This window comes from Terrapene carolina, unplaced genomic scaffold, assembly GCF_002925995.2.
Source record: "Terrapene carolina triunguis isolate 2854851 unplaced genomic scaffold, T_m_triunguis-2.0 Scaffold33356, whole genome shotgun sequence".
Classification (NCBI taxonomy): Eukaryota; Metazoa; Chordata; order Testudines; family Emydidae; genus Terrapene; species Terrapene triunguis.
In genome coordinates, this window is record NW_020697707.1 from 97,197 (window position 1) to 114,728 (window position 17,532).

General features: G+C 45.8%; 1 pseudogene; it reads left to right on the forward strand.

Annotated features, from left to right (window-relative positions):
- Window positions 1-1,285: 1,285 nt before the first annotated feature.
- LOC113409433 lies at window positions 1,286-8,900 on the forward strand (annotated as a pseudogene).
- Window positions 8,901-17,532: the final 8,632 nt, after the last annotated feature.

Sequence of the window (17,532 nt, forward strand, 5' to 3'; positions counted from 1 at the left end):
CAAAAATCTATAAACAGATCTGACTAGAAGTATAGGAAGATGGAAAATACTACTTTCCCATACCAAACATTTTCTTTTATTAACAAGAATTAGGAGCGAGACGAGAGACAGATAGGTATCCATGTTACTGCGTGAGAAAGGTTCTATTGCTTCTGCCTGCTCTGTAACTAGAGGGCTGTCAAGCCAGCAGATTTCACTACTTGCATGAAATCCACACAGATAGTGAGGCTTTTGTCCAAATAGAGCTGCTTTCCGCACCGCTGGAGCAAGTCCGACTAACCCTGATGTGGTGGAACAACATGGGCTATTCAGAGAGGCGGAGGAGGCCATGACTCCTCGTTTTGTAGGCATGGGCACTGGATTTGGGGGAATGCAGCAAAACCCAGCCCTTCAGGGAGATTTTACTGTTGAGGATGATTAGCCAGCAGCCCAAGGAGGGTTGATCTTTGTTCCCCAAGCAGGCTCCCCTGGAGTTCCTTCCTGGAGTCTCTTCCTGGAATTAATCCGTCAGGTCCTGGAATTGCTGGAATCCCCTTCCAGAGAAGACTCCAGTGGGCCTAGAAGGCAACAACAATTTGCCAAGCCCGGGTGATGAACCTGCCGCTCAGAGCAGAGGCTCTTCAGTGGCTACTCCACCTGCTGCCGCCCCTGAAATAACTCAAGCTCTCGTTGATAGCTTCATGCCCTTTGATGGTGAGAGCTGCTGTGGATCCAACCATGCCCCCTGATGCCCAACATACGTGCAAGGCAGGGAACGAGGCCAAACAGCCACAGTTCATGCAAGATGCCTGGCATTTCCAAGAGCCCTGAGTGTATTGAAGAAACACACCACTCCATTATTGTTCAAGTATTTGCTATGCCTGATGCACTGGCAAAAACATCTACTATGGAGTGAGCAACAGAGCATTAAATAGGCTAATCAAAGAAATTGTAAAATGACTCCAGGGATGTCCCCAGTTTGAACTTTAATCCCTCACCCCCAGCTGCCAGCACCTCTTGAGGGCAGGCTGTGTCAAGAATTGGAGAGTCAAAACGTTTCTGACATCCGAGTCAAACAATGTGTGTGGGGGGTAACCATTGTCTGGGCCCCAGCTCTATTGGTATTTACATATTGACAGCTGTTACCTACACCATGGCTGGATATTGTACTGGGGGACAGCACCGTGCCAACAGAATCATTACACAGCTTAGCCATTCAAATAAAGTTCCCAGAGGCAGTGATCTGTGCCCACCTAATCAGCATGCTCATTGCACGGAGCATCTCCAGCAGCGACTGTCTCGCCCCATGAAGCCCCGGCACCTGGTGGCGGTGCCTAGGTTGGTAAAGCGACAAGACAAGCAAATGCAGGAGGATGATGACAGTGAGACAAAAAGGGTAAAGACAAGCGCAATGAGTACGGGGCAGTGGGAGAGAACATGGATACAATCCTGAGGAGAAGGAGATGCCAGCCCTCATTGTAGAAAAAGGAACATGGGGTGGGGGGGGGGCGCTCAGGTAAATCCCAAATGTAGAACTGATGCTTTCAACAGTAAAAGGTGCCCCACTCCCGATTAGATCAAAAGAGAGCTTCAATCTGAGAGCAGTTCCCTCGGGGATGCACTCTCACATTTTGAACAAAAGACTTGCTGCAAACTGGTCTGCCTCAGTCAGCGATACGTACATGTGATATAGCTTTTATTAATGTGCTTTCCCTACCCCTCAGATTCCACCAAATCCATCCAAGCCCCCTAAAAAGTCATTCGTCCTTCCCCACTCCCACCCAAACCCCTCAGACTTTCTACCCATGCCGGAGTGAACACGCTCCAGCTCAGCCCAGCCTCAGAAAGGGCTGAAACGGCTTGGAAACAAAGTCAGCCCTAGCAGTCTAGGGCGCCTTCTGAGAGGCATATTTTTATTGCTGTCACGCTCCCCTTTCTCAAAGAGAAACCAATTTCTGTCCCCCATGATCATTCCATTAGGCACAGGCCCAGCCTAAGAGGCATGGGGAAGGTCAGCAAGATAAGTGTTTTGGATTAGAGGTGCAGAAAAGTACTGGGTTTTTTTAATTCGCTGGCTGTGCTGAAAAACGGTCCTTTCGGGTCAACTTAAAAATGAATTTTTTCAGTATTTCTGGCAAACTGAGAAGTCAGAAAAAAAATTCACTTTGGGTCAAATGAAGCATTATAGACGTTTTGCTTCAGAAATATTTAAATGAACCGTTTCGGCATTTCCAATTTCCTTTTCGCCTTCAACTGAGACAGTTTGACAAAATAGACACAAATTTGCAAGACCCAAGTCTACTTTGTTATCGTTTAGACCACCCCCTTCTGGGATGCCACCTAATGTACTGGGATGTCACTGAGCTGCTCCTGCTGAATTACGCTCGCCTGCCTCTTGCAGCGCACACATACGTAGGGCCACAGCCGGCTGCAGACACAGACCAAAGTCAGCTCTCTGTGAGAGGATCCCCGCAGCACTCACGTGCACACCCATTTTGGGACATAAACCCCAACTAATACTTTCTTGCACTGTATAGAAAAATCTGCACAGCATAAGCTCATAAAATTTTTGCCAGAAGCTGGGAATGAGCGACAGGGGATGGATCACTTGATGATTCCTGTTCTGTTCATTCCCTTTGGGGCACCTGGCACTGGTCACTGTTGGGAGACAGGATACTGGGCTAGATGGACCGTTGGTCTGATCCAGTGGGGCCATTCATATGTTCTTATGTACTTATTTAAATCCACCCTCTTCTTCAATGTGAAGACAATGCTGGTAGCCAATTCTATAGTAATCTAACTAAAGGTTTATTAGCTAGGAAAAAGGAATGAGAGATATTGAGACGTTAAAGTAAATAAAAATATATGATCAGTCAAGTCAGTCTATAATTTCAAAACGTAATAGAGATGTAGTAATCTTGCAGTTTCACAAAAGTCTTTTAGAGCTACCCAGAAAGAAAATAAGCAACCAATTTGCAAACATCTAGAAGATACTAAGGTGATAAGTAACAGTCAGCATGGCTTTCTTTGACAGAGTAACAAGCCTTGCGGATGGGGGAAAGCGGAAGACGTGGTATATCTTGACTTTAATAAGGCTTTTGATACTATCTCGCATGACCATCTCATAAACAAATTAGTGAAATGCAACCTAAATGCAGCTACTATAAGGTGGATACATAACTGGTTGTACTACCATTCCCAGAGAGTATTTATCAGTCATGCTGGAAGGACGTAATGAGTGGGGTTCCGCAGGGATCAGGGTCCAATTCTGTTCAATATCTTCCTCAATAATTTAGATATGACCTAGCATTCACTTATAAAGTTTACGGACGAGACCAAGCTAGGAGGGGTTGCAAGTGCTTTGGAGGATAGGATTAAAATTCAAAATGATCTGGAGAAACTGGAGAAATAGTCTGAAGCAAAGAGGATGACATTCAAGAAGGACAAATTAAAAGTACTCTACTTAGGAAGGAACAATCACTTGCACTCATACAAAATTGAAATGACTGCCTAGGACAGAGTATGCTGAAAGGGGTCATAGTGGACCACAAGCTAAATATGAGTCAACAAAAAAGCAAAAAAAAAAGTTGAAAAAAACCCAAATATCATTCTGGGATGTATTAGCAGGAATGTTGTAGGCAAGACAGGAGAAGTAATTCTTCTGCTCTACTCTGCTGATTAGGCCTCAACTGGAGTATTTTGTCCAGTTCTGGAAGGACATTGACAAATTGGAATGAGTCCAGAGAAGAGCAACAAAAATAATTAAAGGTGTAGAAAACATGACCTATGAGGGAAGATTGAAAAAAATTGTGTTTGTTTAGTCTGGAAAAGAGAAGATTGAGAGGGGACATGATAACAGTTTTAAAGTACGTAAAAGGTTGTTATAAGGAGGAGGGAGAAAAATTGTTGTTCTTAACCTCTGAGGACAGGATAAGAAGTAATGGGCTTAAATTGCAGCAAGGAAGGTTTAGGTTGGTCATTAGGGGAAACTTCCTAACTCTCAGTGTGGTTAAGCACTTGAATAAATTGCCTAGGGAGGTTGTGGAATCTCCATCAGTGGAGATTTTTTAAGGGCTGGTCTACACTGGGGGGGGATCGATCTTAGATACGCAACTTCAGCTACGCGAATAGCGTAGCTGAAGTCGAAGTATCTAAGATCGAATTACCTGGGGTCCACACGGCGTGGGATTGACGGCCGTGGCTCCCCTATCAACTGCACTACCGCCGCTCGCTCCGGTGGAGTTCCGGAGTCGACGGTGAGGGCGTTCGGAGATCGATATATCGCGTCTTAAGGAGACGCGATATATCGATCCCGGATAAATCGATTGCTACCCGCCGATATGGCGGGTAGTGAAGACGTACCCTAAGAGTAGGTTAGACAAACCCCTGTCAGGGATGGTCTAGCTAGATAATACTTAGACCTGCCATGTGGGCAGGGAGCTGGACTAGATGACCTCTCGAGGTTCCTCCAGTCCTAATGATTCTATGATTCTAAATATGGGGCTCCCCATAGTGTTCCCTCTAATTTTTTACCTCCATGTGCGGAATTAATTATAGACATGATGTGTGCCGGGTGTGGGGCCGAGGGGTTTGGTGTGTGGGCGGGGGCTCAGGGCTGGGTCCACCTGCAGAAACGCCGACGAATCCGTGTGACCGCGGACCGCCCGCAGGCATGCCGCTGAAGCCCGCTTGACTGCCCTGCTTGGGGCGGCAAAAAACATAGAACCGCCCCTGTCTCCAGCCCACCGGAGAAACACAAAGGGAACCGAGTGGGGCAGGGGCACAGGCACAGGGTTACTTTGTGGATTAGCTACATACCCAATGTATAAAGCTGCATATACTGCCGAGTGTACCGTGTGTCACCAGAAGTGCACTGAACAGTTGCACAAATGGAATAATACTGCACTATCACTGCTCTTGCCACATAGCTGGCCCAATGACACGTGGGCTGTAAGAGGAATTTGCCTAAATGAAATATATGAAAAATGCCTAAATTTGCATTCCTTTCAGCTTGAAAGGAGGCATACATTTACCAGCCACTGTGCTAATCTAGTCTGACCTCTTGAATAAACACAGGACACAGACTTTCACCAAGCCATTCCTGCATTCGTGAGAATTATTCTTCCCTATTAAATAAGTGAAAGAGTCATTTTAGCATCCATAGATTATAAAGTCACAGGGAACAATTACGATAATTTATTCTGATCTGCAAAACAAAAGCCACAGAACTCCCCTGAATTCATGCTCTACTTCCAACAAGAATAGATTTTAGAAAAACATCTGACCTAATTTATAAATTGCCGGAGACGGACAATCCACCGCAATCCTGGTAAATGGTTAATTACCCTCCCTGTTAAAAATCTGCACCTGATTTCCAGTCTGAATTTGTCTCACTTCAGTTTCCAGCCATTGGCTCCTGTTACACCTATGTGGTTCTTTTTAATGTACTTTGGTTCTAGCTTTTCTCCCCAGCCATGAGGGCTGGGAATACAATTTTATTTTAACTGAAACCTGACAGACTCATGTAGTCACCTGACTCCAGGAGCTGGGGCTTTAAGGAAAAAAAAGAAATATTACGAGACTCCTGATAAAAATCACAAGAGGTGGCACAACACTGCTCTCATTGCATGCGCTAATGAAGGGAAGAGCAGGAAATGGGGAGAACGGACCGAGGGAAAGGCAGAAGATGAAAAAGAGGGATCAGACTGGGACTGGTGTGAAGGATGGGGAACAGTAACTATCCTTTCAAGCCATGATGTTTTCCCAGGTATTTTTCTTTAAAGGGCAACCAGGCACACTAAACCCTCTCTCACTGAAGCAACCTTTAGCACCTAAACTAACGGCGCTGCCTCTTAAAGCTAATACGGTTATTCTGGGCAGGCTCGGCAGCCTCCCCTGGCCTATGTTTCACTGCATTTTAAAACAGAGGGATTCTGTTGGCTTGTTATGTTTACCCCTCCTTCTTCGCTTGCAGTGTCTGGCCCAATCCTGTAGGAGTGAGCTGGAAAAACCCAACAGCAAAACAGTCCCTCTATACATTTTGTCAGCTTGGGAAAAGGGGAGACTAGAACTGGGCCAGTGATAAAGCCGAAGATCTGAAGGAGGGAAAAAACTTCTAGGTCACTATATCATCATGCACATCTGATCAACAGACACTGCCCAAACTAAAAATAACAGTGTCTTATGTTGAGCTCACACCTTCCAAAGGGGCCCCGTGCAAACTATACAGCCCCGGTCCTGCTATTGACCACGGCAGGAGGCAAGCTGTGCCTAGCCCTCTGCCTCTGAACATAAGAACGGCCATACTGGGTCAGACCAAAGGTCCATCTAGCCCAGTGTCCTGCCTTCCGACAGTGGCCAATGCCAGGTGCCCCGGAGGGAATGACCAGAACAGGCAATCATCAAGTGATCCATCCCCTGTCACCCCTTCCAATCCCGTTGCCCATTCTCTGTGTGATCAGGGCCTACGTCTTGGATCCTTCAATGGGATCTGGTGGGGAAGACTCCCACTGAAGTCAGTGCAGAGGTTTGAAGGTTCAGCAATGTGGCTCAGTCAGTCATAGAAACGGCACACAAGTGTGTTAGTGGAAGAGGACGGCTGCACTGTTAAAATAAATGTAAGGCAGGAAATATGAAAGCAAGCAAGGGACTGTGGCCCCATTTGCACACCCTGTCTGTTGTGTGTGATGTGTGCTCCCACCCTATAAAGCCGGACAGTACAGACTCTGTGGGCTGGTCTACACTGGGGGGGGGGATCGATCTAAGATACGCAACTTCAGCTACGTGAATAGCGTAGCTGAAGTCGAAGTATCTTAGATCGACTTACCTGGGGTCCACATGGCGTGGGATCGACGGCCGCGGATCCCCCGTCGACTCCGCTACCACCGCTCGCTCTGGTGGAGTTCCGGAGTCAACGGGGAGCACGTTCGGGGATTGATATAGCGTGTCTTAATGAGACGCGCTATATCGATCCCCGATAAATCGATCGTTACCCGCCGATACGGCGGGTAGTGAAGACGTACCCAGATGTGTTGGGGTGTGGGTAGCTGCAGCTCAACCCCTCCTCCCGTCCAGAATCCGGGTTCAGGCTGACACAGCCCCTCCTTACCTGCTCCTACAGCCTAGATTAACAGCTACAGCCTCCGGCGCTGTTTGTACAAACTACACACTATAGATACAACGCCTATGTGAATGCAGATCTATGGCCCCTCCCCTGGCGTGCCTCCAAAGCAACTGGTGGGAGTTCCAGGGGCGGCTCCAGGCACCAGTGCAATACAATGATTAATTGTCCTTTTCTTCCCCAAGAACCCTTATTTCAGACACTTTTCTCAAGGGCTCAGCAACAGATACCCCATATTACTCCGAAGAAATATTCGAATGAGAATATAACCCACCCAAAACAGAGAAAGAATCACCCAAAGCAGAGAGCCCTGCAACCAATCTATCTGCTAATTCCACCAGGCCTGCCATTAACTCAACCACCGCCAACGCCCTAAGCCAAGGATGGGGATCAGGGAGGGAATGCCACCCACATTGGCATCAGTACAACAGGGAACGGGATCAATTCCCAGAATCCCGAGAGCAACCCAACCACTGAGAGTCTTAGGGCACAGGCAGCCAGAACGGGACAGAACACCACAGAGTGGGCCTAACCGAGCAGGTCCCAGTCCTAAGGGTTGCTCAGGGCTTTCCTTCAGGCAGGCAACAAATTCTGGGCATGATCCATCCCATCACAGATAGTATTCTCAGAGATAGAGAATCCCCCAGAACAAGGAGGTGCCAGGAACAAACACGTTCACTCCTCAGGGTCCCCCAGAAAACTCAGTGTACTGGAAAGCTCCCGGGTATGGAGACAATTCCTACATCCAACCAGTAGAAGAGGAAACCTCTAGAGATACCCATCACTAACCCCCATTGGGACATGAAGAGGTTTTCCAACAGCCTGGAAAGAGGCCTTCTGACCAGAGAGAGAAAATACCTTTTCCTGATGCTGAAATGCACCGTCTTACAGTGAGACCGAAACCGGTCACAAGCCAAATACCCTCCCTTCTGAAGGGAGTTCTCCAGATCCCAGCTTTACTATCTTAGGACAAACTGACAACTTCTGTCATCCAAGGGAAGGTACTGGTTGAATTCCAGGTTGTGGGAAACAGCTGACAAGCCAGCCATCCCCTCAGGGTGTCTTTTTAGATACAAGAAGCTGTTAACCAGTCACTGTGACTGGGAAAGACAGGCAGTTAACCCATCCTATCCTGAAAGAGAAGGTTTTCCCTCTCCAGAAGGTGAGGTGTGGAACCACCAGCAAAACGCCCCTGTCTTTGAAGCAGGCACAGTGGGGCAGTCCTAAGGCTCCGTGTATCCATCAAGTACCTCGTTGGGCCACAGGAGGAGCATTTCCTACCCTGACCATTATTCCTATGCTCAAAGGGGAGATGCACTTTACTCTAGGGGCAGATTTTGGGATGACAGAAAAAACTCTTCTGGCATCGGCCCAGGAGGGCAACTGGGAACCCCCTTGTATCCGCCAGATTCTCCTTCAAGTCAGAGGCAAGGAAGCCGCTATTATCAAAGCGAACCCTTCGATCAGCTAGGGCATGAGTCTTACCCTGGACAAAGAAAATGGGGCCATGAGCAGCCCTTGCCTGAGGACTGCCCAGCTGGCCAACATGGAAACCCACAGTACATGCCTCATGATCCAACAGAGCAGCAGGTCTATTTCCATTATCCTACAGACAATCGATCCAACCTTGGGAGAGATTTACCATATAATGAAATTAACCCCTGGGCTCCTGAAGAGAATTTTCCAGCTTATGACATGTCCCTCCCTCCCAAAGTAAACAGGAAATATGCCATTTCATTCTAGTGATGTATTTGGAAGGAGAGAGCACATCCCTGGGCAATTCATGGGACTAGGCATATAATTCCCAGCTACAGAGCCTTCCGTCTCACCAAGGTAGATCGCAATATTCGGAAAGACATTCCTGGGGTCCTGAAATAGTTTCTCAGCCGTGTTTAGAGAGAACCCAAAGCATCTGCCTGGTGTGGCCTCGAAGTACGGGGGTGTCCAGATGAGAGGGTTTGATTCACTGGAGCAGGGACACCAGCCCGTCACCGTGTCAGTCCCAGATGGCAACCTAGCAGATCACAGAGGGAGTGCAGCGTAGCCTTCCTCTGGCCATTTGTGCAGTACAGGGAATTGTCCAGCACCAAAAGAAAATCCGTTGGCACCGCTAGACTTTCCCCCAATCAGATTCTCTTCTTGGGAATAAAGAGGAAGTTCACAATATTCTGAAGGTAGTCACTCAGAGCATGCTAGGCATGTTTGATACCCAGCTGGTATTCAGATTAGTCACAGGAACAGCTCACTGCTGCTTGGAAAACCTCCTTCACCCTCCCCTGCCTGCACCTACTCCACAAGAAAATGGAGATGGAACATCAGATCAGGAAAGGAATATGCTATACTCTAAAATCACATTAGGGCAGCAAGAGGACATGGATCCTACCCTGGAGCAGGTGCAGCGCCAATTAGAAATGCAGTAGCGGGGATGGATCCAATGTCCTTGCACAACTCTTTGGAGCAAATCAGTTCAGCCGGAGAAGACAATCCTTCATCCAGTTCTCTAACAGGAAATATGACAAATGATCCAGAGGCGAGGATACCAGACTGTCTACTATTGCAAAACTAACAAGTGCAAATTGGCCTTTAAGATCAGAGAAATAAAACTGGCATATACCTTTGCGCTAATGTTGCAATAAAAGTGATACTATCTTTAATCTACTTAAAAATGTACAGGCAGAGAGTGTGTGTGTGTGTGTGTGTAGTTTTCATTCATGCTCTTGTCTGCTAATTTTCAATAAGTGTAAAATTTCATTAGTATAAATCTAATAACGTCCTATCCCTTTAGAACTGATTTGTGCTTCTCCCCAATTGCTTTTGGAACAACAGCAATGTCAGCTCTGCATCAAGGGTGCCCCTGGCTTTGAAATGGATGTACTCTTTATCTTTAGAGACCCATCTGACATGAGCATATTCTCCTCTCAGCAAAATGGGATGAATTCTCAGCTCTGATACTTGGATCCTCCTGTGCTTGCACCAAATGCCAATGGTGCTGAGATGAAGTGTGTGGATCTGAAAGGGGAACAATACCCTTAGGAAAGCAGAGAAATAAAATATTGTCAGTCTCCCTGGAAACAAATCTTTAGCATTCATTGTGCTACACAATGGCATCCCCTAATAGAGACCCTGACTCAGCAAAGCACTTACTGCATGTAAGTGAACTGCCTTAAAGTCAATAGAACTTATGCACATGCTTCAAGTTACTCATATGCTTGACTGCTTGGCTGAGAGGGGATGGTTTGCTTAATCAGGGCCACAGGGCAAGGTCGGTGTTGTGCAGAAGGCAGGATAATTGCAGTGGTCCCTTCTGGCCCCTAAAACCTATTGAATAACTTTCACATAGGCCACCCAATAGACATGAGATGCTGATAGCTGCCAGACCCTTGCTACTGAGCATATTGCTTAATACAGCTAGCAGTACTATTGAAACCATCAGAGAGTCCTGTGGCGCTTTTAAGACTAACAGATGTATTGGAGCATAAGCTTTCGTGGGTGAATGTCCACTTCGTCGGATGCATGTAATTCACCCACGAAAGCTTGTGCTCCAATACATCTGTTAAGTCTTAAAGGTGCCACAGGACTCTCTGTTGCTTTTTACAGCTTCAGACTAACAGGGCTACCCCTCTGATACTATTGAAACCATGGCACTCATCAGGATAGAAATGCTTGGTAAGCATTCATGGGAGCAGACCTCTGGGCTGGCTTGAAACAGGCAGTCTAGGGGGGAAATCTGTATGGCCAACTGACCTCCTTCTAATAATTCTACCTTAGAACAACCCAGACAGTAGGTCAAAAATACTCCAGTAACATCCCCAAACACTGAACCGTCCAATAGTGTTTCTACAGAGTTTGAGGCCAGCACTGTTGAATTTTTTTTAATTAGAAAAGTAACACAGCAGAATTTAGAGTTTGACTATATAAGCTAGATATTGCAAGGCGATTTATTTATATAAACCTACTGCCAGAACTATCTATTCCCAAGCAGTAGTTTTTTAGACAAAAACGCTAAGAAGTATGTCTGCTGCTAGGAATCAGCATTCTTTTTAAATTCAATGCTTAACCCCGTGTTAAATTTGGCAACTTTGCATATCAGCTACATTTGTTATACTGTGCATCAGTGCAATCAGTGCTTTCGATAATGAATGGATTTTCTAGCGCCCTGACTGATATGCACTGTGACTGCAGAAGCTAACAAGTTGGAAATAAAATCAGCTAAAGTTTCATTGGTAGTTTTTTCAATTGATATACAACACAAAGACTTTCTCTTGCAAGACAGCAGTTGATGCACTTGTAACAAGTAATCCATAACAAAGATATATACTAGAATAACGAGTATGGTTTGGAAAGATGGAGATAAAACTCCCTGTTTCTGTTTGTAAAAGGCATTTGCTTTACTATGAGTTTACAACACTACTGTTATACATCCGGGGTGAAACTCACTCATATGCAGAGGATCAGAATGGGACTATACCCCCTTTAAGTCCCACTTAAAAGCCCTCAAGCTTATGCACCATTTAAATCCTATGTTAGCTTTGTGCTGGTCCACTGCACAGGGCGAATTTCACCCTCTCTCCTCCAGTGGAGCTAACGTGGAAGGGCAGGAAAAGGATCGATTAGTTAATTAGGAGCAGAGCTGGGCAAATGCAACAGAAGTAACAGAAGTTTGTAACAGGAGTGGAAGGTGCCACTTCACCCACTGAGGAGATCTGTAATCTAGTCCTTCGCAACAGAAGGGTAACAGATGGCACTCGACTCTTTCTGACACGAATGCCAAAGAAATGCTAACCGCCCAGATACCCACAGCAATGGGCCTTTCACAAAACAAGCCATAAAGATAGCGAAGGATCCAAGATATAAGGTCTTTGAGGGAACATGCTTCCTCCCCCCAATCCAACAGGTTGAAAAGTAAAACTACTGCAAAGAAAATCAAAACAATTTAGGATTTCCAGCTACTGATATGACAGACAGATGCTATGACCTGGTTCTCAGTATCTGAATGGGCAAGTATGCCTGGCACTGCCTCGGTCCACTAGATAGCAAAATTACAGCTCAGTTTTCAAAGCCGTTGCTAAGAGATTTAGGGCTGGTCTACACTGGGGGGGGGGGGGATCGATCCAAGATACGCAACTTCAGCTACGCGAATAGCGTAGCTGAAGTCGAAGTATCTTAGATCAAATTACCTGGGGTCCAGGTAATTAGATGCACTTTCCCATTACAATTAATGAGCACCAATGTTTGCTCTTCCAAGGAGAATCGCTCTTTGAAGTGCAACATGTGCATTTGTCTCTAATTTGCACGCTGCCCACACGAGAGCTTCAGAAGTTCAAGGAGAACACTTCATTGCAAATGTCTGTGTTGCCGCTGAGTCTCAGCGCAGTTTGCAGGAGAGGAAGGGGGGCTTCCTGACAGGTCCTTAGCCAAATCTGCAACATTGCCAGGATCTGCAGATAAATAAAAGGAGAGGCGAGGGTTATTGTTTGACCATGTTTAATGGTCACAGCACGGTTATGTTTTTCTCATAGAAGTCCACATACAGTAGCTCCTGAACAGATCGAACACATACATTTCATTACAGCAACCCCCAGGATCCTCTACTAATCAATGTTGATTCTACACACTGGGCAGGCTATTTGAGAGGGTAGTAATCGTAGTATTAATTACAGTAGGAACAATACTCAGTTAGGGTCAGGGCTTCATTATCCTGGTCACTCTACACACACTATCCAGGAGGACTTCGTCCCTGCCCCAAAGACCTTACAATTCAAAGCAGAAATGATCCAAGTTAAGCGCTCGCTTTTTCCACTGGGGTTTGGTTTTTACCTGGGTTTTCACATCCAAATGCTCCCGCTCCAGACCGGAGCAGTCCTTCTCCAAAAGGCCCAAGTTGTTTGCTAAGAGCTTCCAGTCTCTGCGCTTAAGGGACATCTCCACTGCAACCCTCAGGAGCTGCTTGTCATCCAACCCTGATCGGTCCTTGAAATCCACAGCTGCCTACGAAAACAGTGGGAAAGAGGTTGCAACTTCTCACTAAATGAAAGGGGTTGTCATAAAGCTAGCAGAAGCCTTACAATGCACTTAGGGCCTCATCCAAACTGACTGAGGTCAATGGGATTCTTTCCCGATGCACGTCAATGGACTATGGATCAGATCCCTAGTCTGATGTGTACCATCCCTGCTGGGAGCATGAGCAAAGGTTCAGCAATGAGGGCTATTATAAGATCGCACATGTCATTCTTTTGAGACTCACCTTGGCTTCTCAAGGGGTTCCATAATGTACCCCAGCACTGAGTTCATGATTTGGCTGGAGCTCTAAATAATTTGGAGACCCTGAAATTGGTCTATGGATGAGCAGGAGATGGAAGTGTCCAGAACCAGGAGAGTGGGCATGGAGCACCAAGCAGGATAAGGTGATCTGGTAACAGACCCTCTTTCCAGTCAACTCCCGGCTGCTCCCTGGATAGTTCTACCTAGCGCTTAGCACTGCTTCTGCAGGAGGCAGATGGTTTCCCTATTGCTAATGCCCTTGTAAGCCCTCTGACAGGGCCAGGCTCATGTGGAGAGGGGCACATGCGAGTTACTCTTTTCTGTCTCTGTAACTTGCTTGGGTTTGCCCCATGGATTTGGTGGGGCAGAGGAATTTGGCAGAAATTCTCTGGCACCGTAGCCTGGCTTCCCTCCCCAGCCATAAAACTGTCTCCTCACAGAGAGCCAGTTTTATGGGTGGGGAGGGACGCCTCTGTGAGGGTGGGGGGAAGAGGGGAGTATGCCACAGAGTCAGTTGTAGGTCCTCTTGGGTCACAGCTGATAAGCATGTTTCCCTCGTTCTTTAATTTCACAGTGACTGTCATAACTATAAAGAGAAGGGTAACAGCCCTACTGTGTACAATACTATAAAATCCCTCCTGGCCAGAGACACCAAAATTCTTTTACCTGTAAAGGGTTAAGAAGCTCAGGTAACCTGGCTGACACCTGACCCAAAGGACCAATAAGGGGACAAGATACTTTCAAATCTTGGTGGGGGGAATGCTTTTGTTTGTACTCTTTGTTTTGGGTTTGTTCGCTCTTGGGACTAAGAGGGACCAGACATCAATCCATGCTCTCCAAATCTTCTGAACAAGTCTCTCATATTTCAAACTTGTACGTAACAGCCAGGCAAGGCGTATTAGTTTTATCTTTGTTTTCTCAACTTGTAAATGTTCCTTTTGCTAGAGAGTTTACCTCTGTTTCCTGAAACTTTGAACCTAAGGCTAGAGGGGGTTCCTCTGGGCTCTTTGAATCTGATTACCCTGTAAAGTTATTTTCCATCCTGATTTTACAGAGATGATTTTTACCTTTCTTTCTTTAATTCAAAGCCTTCTTTTTAAGAACCTGATTGATTTTTCCTTGTTTTAAGATCCAAGGGGATTGGATCTGGACTCACCAGGAATTGGTGGGGGGAAAGGGGAGGGGGAATGATTAATTCCTCCTTGTTTTAAGATCCAAGGGGTTTGGATCGGTGGTCACCAGGGAATTGGTGGAGGAGTCTCTCAAGGCTATCCAGGGAGGGAAAGGTTTTGGGGGGAAGACAGTTTCCCAAATAACTCATGAATCATTTGGGGGGGTGGCAGCAAAAGCAAATCTAAGCTGGTAGCTAAGCTTAGAGGTTTTCATGCAAGTCCCCACCTCTGTACCCTGAAGTTGAGAGTGGGGAAGGAACCTTGACAGTGACAGAAACAGTATGGTAGCTCTACTGTGGATTAAAGATGGGATTTTCCAAGGGAATCAAGTAAGTTGGGGCCTTAACTCCTGTCGGCTCCTTGCAGGATCGATTTTTCTCAGTAAACCCCACCCCCAGAAATCGCTCCATAAATCAGAGATGGAGGATTAATGCCCTCATGATGCTATTGGGGTTCAGGGCCTGCCCCGTGCAAGGGCTGCTATCTCTGATGAAAAAGAGGCTACTCCAGCCGTGAATCGCAAGAGGCCACCTCTTGTGGGGTGTTATATGGACGTTTATAGTTTCACTGTAATTTCCTTGCTGAAAACCCACATCAGTTATTAACTGACATTAAGGTATTCAACCACGGCTAGTCATTCAGGGGCATCCATTTCTGAGTGCGCAACCTGCGACATCTTAACTGGCCCTGATTTTTCAGAAAGTGTTGAGCCCTCTGAATCTGGTGCCTCAGGCTGCGTGCCTGAAATCACTAGTCACTTTTAAAAATCTTGGCCTGCTACTGTTGGGCTTGTTCCCCAGGGCCAAAGGGTCAAAGTTTTATTTAAAATGAAACTTTTTGAATTAAAAATCTTGAATTTTTAGAACTGTATGGCTGGAAAAGGGACCTCGAGAGGTCATCGAGCTCAACCCCCATCCTGAGGCAGGACCAAGTGAACCTAGAGCATCCCAGCCAGGTGTTGGGCCAACCTGTTCTTTAAAATTTCCAGTGATGGGGATTCCACAACCTCCCTTGGAAGCCTGTTCCAGAGCTAAACTATCTTAATAGTTAGAAAATTGTTTCTTGCTACAGACTAAGCCCGTTACTTCTTCTCTTATCTTCAGTGGACATGGAGAATAAGTGATTACTGTCCTCTTCCTAATAGGTTCTTTCAACTTTTCCTCATAGGCTATGGTTTTTAAACCTCTTATTTTTGTTACTCTTAGCTGGATTTTCTCCTATTTGTCCATACCCTCCTTAAAGTGATGTACCCAAAACTGGACACAACTCTTTAGCTGAGACCTCATCAGTGCCAGGTAGAGTGGAAATTGTTTGCTGCCTTCTCTGACCTATCACATGGGTGTTGAAAAATTAAAAATCTACTTACAGTAGGAAAAGATGGCTGTAATTCCTTAAGAAGAGTGATGTTTGATGGTATTATTGGAAAATGCATCACTGATGTTAACATATGTTGTGGAAGGGTCTGCATCCAAGCAACAAACTGATCTTCATCAATATAACCTAATCAGATATTAATACAATCTAAGACTACAGATATACAGTTTTTTTTCTTCAAAGCTGTATGCCGCCAACTGGAGGTATGCAAATTTCAGAGATAAACCATGCAATTTTAAAGCCATTATTCAATAGCAGTGGTCAAAATTATTTGCCAAGAAAATTTGGAATTACACTGCACTTTACAGTATTTGGATTTCCCTTCCTTCCCTGGTAAGTATCTTAAGTGATATGACTATATGACTATATCATGAAAAACTATTCACACGAAAATCTTTCCAGTTTCAAACATGACAATATCACACTGTAAGAAAAAAAAGATCAGTAAGTTTTGACACTGCTTTGCTACTATTAAAGAATCATACACTTAGAGCCATAGTTAATGTTGTACGTACTTTACATAATAAATGTAATTGTGACCCCAATACAGCTTTCTCATTCTCTCACTTTCAAAGGTTTGTTTTGTATACCTTGAGCTAAAGGTTTGTTTTGTATACCTTGGTTTGTTTTGTATATCCTACTGATTTCAGCTTGTTAGTTTATAAACATCTTTGGTCAGAGTTGCTAAGCACTCAACCTACTGATACAAAACCAAAAAGCAAATCAAGAAACTCAAGCCATCTAATAGTACATATCCAGTTCTCTACCCACAGATACCTTACCACTACCACAGCGACTCTACATTATATAAAAGCGAGGTAGTATACGCCTAGGGGATTCTGCGCCACTGTGCACGGCAAGAATTCATGTCCTGCGCAGATTTTTTTTCTCTCTGCAGAATATAGATTCTGCTGGAGAGATGCTGCAGTTACACCTTTCACCCACCAGGGGTTGCTGTGGTGCCAGAAGAGAGTGCAGCCAGCAGATGGAGAGCAGATGGGGAAGATGCTGCATTCCTCACAATGGGGCCAGGTGAGGAGGCACAGGAGGACAGAGCTGTGGGGGGGGGGTGTCACAGACTGTGGTTCAGAAGGGCTAGTGTTGGGGGAGACTGGGACGTGGGCTGAGGAGCTAGTGGGGTGACAGCACTGAGCCAGGGGCTGAATGGGAGGGGGCTGCAGGGTCACTTGGGGACAGGAGGGTGGGGGGTGCAGGGACACATGGGGATGGGGGCAGATGTGCCTGACTGAATGGGAGTGACTAGGAGTCACCCAGGGTCCCCAACTCCCTAACAATCCCTACCCCCCCAAAAAAATTTCCATACTTCTCCCACCCACAACCAACCCTCCAGGTTCACGCCAGGCTTATTCCCTCTCCCTCAGCTCCTCTGTTACTCTGACTTCCCCAAGCCTTTGCACAGCTTCTGAGGGGTGCAGAAGATACGTTTCTGTAGTGTAGCTGAAATGAATTACTCCAAGTTCTCTATTAATATACATACTAAGGAATCTATTTATCAAAAAAAAATTCCTGAATCTGTTTGTTTGTATTGTTACAGACATACTTGCTGACAGGTATTTTGAAATAAATTACCAAAATAATTGAAACTGGCTGATTATATTGTGCTAT